Below are 5000 nucleotides of genomic sequence, written 5' to 3' on the forward strand. Positions count from 1 at the left end.
TCAGCAACATAACAACAATAATAAGGACTGCACTTTAACTTATGGCACTTTTCCTTGCAGAAACTGTAACTTTTGCACATATATAGATAGTAGTGGTTCTTTTACACATCCAGATACTGGATGGAATTTTAAGTTTCAATTAATGGCCAATTGTAAAAGTTTGAATGTGGTATATCTTGCTGTCTGTGAGACATGTAGATCATTTGATGTTGGTAAGGCCAACCGCTCCCTCAGGGATCATATGAGGGAACATTTATACAGCATTAGAATAAATGATGATAAAAATGCTTTAGCGAAACATGTCAACACATTGGGGAAGAACCACACCTTTAGGTTCATGGTTATAGATGAAGTAGTTCCTAATATAAGAGAGGGAGATGTTAGTAACACAACAGAAAGTAAAGAACAATGCTGGATTCTAAGACTCAGAGCAGACAGAGGTAAAGGACTAAATGAGAGGGCTAGTATTAAACCATGTATGAAAAATATGAAATTATCTATTAAAAAGTAATTATATATATATATATATATATATATATATATATATATATATATATATATATATATATATATATATATATATAGTTATACATATTAATATTTTTAAGATGGTTTTATAATGTTTAGATAGTTATTCCATTAGCTGTATGCTTTTTTTTTTTTTTTTTTTTTTTTTTTATATTTTATATATATTTTTAGGCTATTTTTTGCATAAAATATATTTTTTATAGTATTTTAGTCATGTGACAATGAATTGTAGATTAATTGGTGGGATTTTATTATAAATTTGACCACTTGTAACAATGTATTATGGTCTGATGAAGCTTATGTGAAAGCGCTAACCGTTGTACGAATAAATTAGACATGTCCAACCTGCGGCCCGCGGGACGCATGCGGCCCTCAGAGCTCTTCCATGCGGCCCTCAACCTCTAACTGCAACATCGATGTACACATGCCCCAAAACAAGTTTTTTGTTTTGTGTTTTTCGCTCCCGTGACCTGTAATGCTAATGTCGGTGTGCACATGCACCAAAGCACCCTTCTAGTTTTGTTTTTGAGCAAAAAAGGGTCAATATGTTTACGCCATTATTTTGCGCCGAACAATCAGTGTGTGTGTGTGTTCTCGCTGAAGAGGGACTCTTGTATGGATTTGGCGCTGTTGCCTTTGAAAGGGACAGCAATTACCTGTGTTAATAGGTAAGTACGGAGTGAGTGAGTGCATGCATGAAAGCAGAATTGTGTGCGTGAAAATAGAAGAGTGTGTGTGTGTGTGTGTGTGTGTGTGTGTGTGTGTGTGTGTGTGTGTGTGTGTGTATGTGTGTATATGTGTGCATGACAGAGAGAGACGCATGCACAAAGAGGCTAACAATGATCAGTCTACCTACTGAACACAAACAAGTTAGCTCACAAATATGTCATACATTAAGAGTACACTTTCATTGAATTGGGGCTTTCCTGACAGGGAGAGCGTTGTATTGAACATGAACTCATCCTCTTAACTGTATGGATTTTCAAAGAATGTCTGGATTTTTGCCTCATCTTCCAATTTGTGTCTTTTGCTTAGGAAATAAAAGTAGTCATCCAAGGTAATGCAGTTCCAGGGAGTAAGAATGAGACAGCAGCCTAGTGTTAATGGGTCAGTAGTGGACTGACTATGTGGGACTGTAGCATATAAAGTTGTATTGTTTTTTCAGACAAACAAAAAAGAACCTAGTACTGTTTTTTCATTGGTGGGTTCTAAGCAGTGGTAGATTGGACAACAGTAAGCATAGCTTTGGCGGATCATCAATACTGGCAAATCAAATGGGCACAATGTCATTTTCTAATGTTGGGGATTTTAGTGTGTATGTGTGTGCTTATGTGTTGGGAGTGCTGCAACAGTAGATGATTATTAAAGACAGAGACATACAGACTGTGGAGAATATGTTTCTTTGTTTCAAAACCTAATACTTGGGTACACGTGCCAGAAGTAGATTTTTTAAGACATAGCTTCTTGCCATTTACAGTGGATGGATATTTACATTTAATGGACAATGTATTAGCGTGGGCCTGTGGGGTTCTGAAGGATGCCAAGTCTACCACTGCCAAATGTCTTGTAAAGTGACCTGGAAATGGATATTGGGATGTTACTGAAAATATAGTAAGTGGGCTTAGAAATATAGTTTAATTAGACAAAGTGTACTTTCAATTTACAGGCCATAATTTAATTTATTTCAGGTAGTCCAGATACTGGTAGATTGTATACCATTAGACTTAATTAGGGAGAGCTGTCATTCTGGGGAAACAAGCAGCCCTAGTTTCAGTGAAAGCTCTGTGGTTACTTGCAGGTAGGAAGTTGCAGAATGTTGATGCAATGTGTTTTATTATTTTTAATGCATTTGTCATTTCAAAGCATGGTTTTCTTTGATGCAAATGAAGGCAGGACTGAATGAGCCATATAATGTTTAACTGATAATTATGGGATAGAAAGACTATAAGTGATGTATAATGTTTGCAGCTACAGTTGTTTCAATGGTGTCTGTGATGCATAACTATTTTTGGGCCTGTGTCCCACTTTTATTTTTTGCTTTGTCCAGATTTATTGCTCTAAGGTTGAGAGGTATGGTTCCGTACTAAATCAGAAGTTGTATTTACCTTGGAAGACTTTTCGGCATAATTATGAAAAACAGAGCCTTTTTAATATCTCTGCTTATTTCCAATATAAACTGCCATGTAACCTTGCAAATAACTTTCTTATTAAGCTACTTTACTTCTTTTAGAATTGACAGGTATGATTCATCTGTTCGGACATAAGCATAGAGTGCTAGTGTGACTTTGATTTCTTGCAGCAGTCTGTGGTTTACATAATCACAATAACTTTTCTGTGTTTCTGGGTGTGTAATCAATTTAACAGTTTTAAAGTTGTTTTCCAAAAATAAATAAATATCATCATCATCATCTTTCGGCTTTTCCCATTAGGGGTCGCCAAAGTGGATCATCTCTTTCCATTTCTTCCTATCCTCTGCATCTCTTGCTCTGTCACACCAACCGCCTGCAGTCCATAAACCTTATCTTAGGCCTTCCTCTTTTCCTCTTACCTGGCAGCTCCATCCTTAGCATCTTTTTCCCAATATACCCATCATCCCTTCTCAGCACATGTCCAAACCAATGCAATCTCGTCTCTCTTGCTTTGTCTCCAAACTGTCCAACATGAGCTGACCCTCTAATATACTGATTCCTAATCTTATCCATCCTAGTCACACCGAGTGCAAATCTTAACATCTTTAACTCTGCCACATCCAGCTCTGACTCTTGCCTTTTTGTCAATGCCACTGTCTCCAACCCATATAACATAGCTGGTCTCACTACCCTCTTGTAGACCTTCCCTTTCACTCTTACTGGTACCCGTCTGTCACAAATCACTCCTGACACTCTTCTCCACCCATTCCACCCTGCCTGTACTCTCTTCTTCACCTCTGTTCCACATTCACCATTACTCTGAACTGTTGATCCCAAGTACTTAAACTCGTCGACCTTTACCAACTCTACTCCATGCATCCTCACCATTCCTCTACCCTCCCTCTCATTTACACACATATATTCTGTCTTAGCCCTGCTGACCTTCATTTCTCTGTTCTCTAGAACATATCTCCACCTCTCCAGAGTCTCCTCAACCTTATTCCTACTCTCACTACAGATCACAATGTCATCTGCAAACATCATAGTCCACGGGGCCTCCTGTCTGATCTCATCTGTCAACCTGTCCAGCACCACTGCAAATAAGAAAGGACGCAGAGCTGATCCTTGATGTAATCCCACCTCCACCTTAAATGGATCTGTCACTCCCACTGCAGTCCTCACCACTGTCACACTACCCTCATACATATCCTGAACCACTATTACATACTTCTCTGCCACTCCTGACTTCCTCATACAATACCACAACTCTTCTCTAGGCACCCTGTTATATGCTTTCTCCAAGTCTACAAAGATACAATGCAACTCCTTCTGACCTTCTCTGTATTTCTCCAATAACACTCTCAGAGCAAACATTGCATCTGTAGAGCTCTTTCCTGGCATGAAACCATACTGCTGATCACTAATCATCACCTCCCTTCTTAACCTAGCTTCTACTACTCTTTCCCATAACTTCAAGCTGTGACTGATCAATTTTATCCCCCTGTAGTTACTGCAGCTCTGCACATCACCCTTATTCTTAAAGATAGGTACCAAAACACTTTTTCTCTACTCCTCAGGCATCCTCTGACTTTCCAAAATTTCATTAAACAATCTAGTTAAAAATTTCACTGCCATTTCTCCTAAGCACCTCCATGTTTCCATTGGGATATCATCTGGGCCAACAGCCTTTCCATTCTTCATCCTCTTCATAGCTGTCCTTATTTCCTCCTTGCTAATCTGTTTCACTTCCTGATTCACTATCCCCACATCATCCAACCTTCTCTCTCTCTCATTCTCTTCATTCATCAGCCTCTCAAAATACTCTTAACATCTACTCAACACACTCTCCTCTCTTGTGAGTACCTTTCCCTCACTATCCTTTATCACCCTTACTTGATGCACATCTTTCCCAGCTCTGTCCCTCTGTCTAGCCAATCGGTACAGGTCCTTTTCTCCCTCTTTAGTGTCCAATCTCTCATACAACTCTCCATACGCCTTATCCTTAGCTTTCGCCACCTCTCTCTTTGCCATGCGCCTCATCTCCTTATACTCATGTCTACTTTATTCATCTCTTTGACAATCCCACTTCTTCTTCGCCAGCCTCTTCCTCTGTATACTCTCCTGTACTTCCTCATTCCACCACCAGGTCTCCATGTCCTCCTTCCTCTGTCCAGATGTCACACCAAGCACCTTTCTAGTAGTCTCCCTTACTAGTTCTGCTGTAGTTATCCAGCTGTTCGGTAACTCCCTACTGCCTCCCAGTGCCTGTCTTAACTCTTCCCTAAAATAAATAAATATATAATAAATAAATAATCCTCTCTACTCTTTGAGCTATTGACAAAG

The sequence above is a fragment of the Protopterus annectens genome, chromosome 3.part1, assembly GCF_019279795.1.
Source record: "Protopterus annectens isolate FY-2018-M chromosome 3.part1, PAN1.0, whole genome shotgun sequence".
Taxonomy (NCBI): domain Eukaryota; kingdom Metazoa; phylum Chordata; order Ceratodontiformes; family Protopteridae; genus Protopterus; species Protopterus annectens.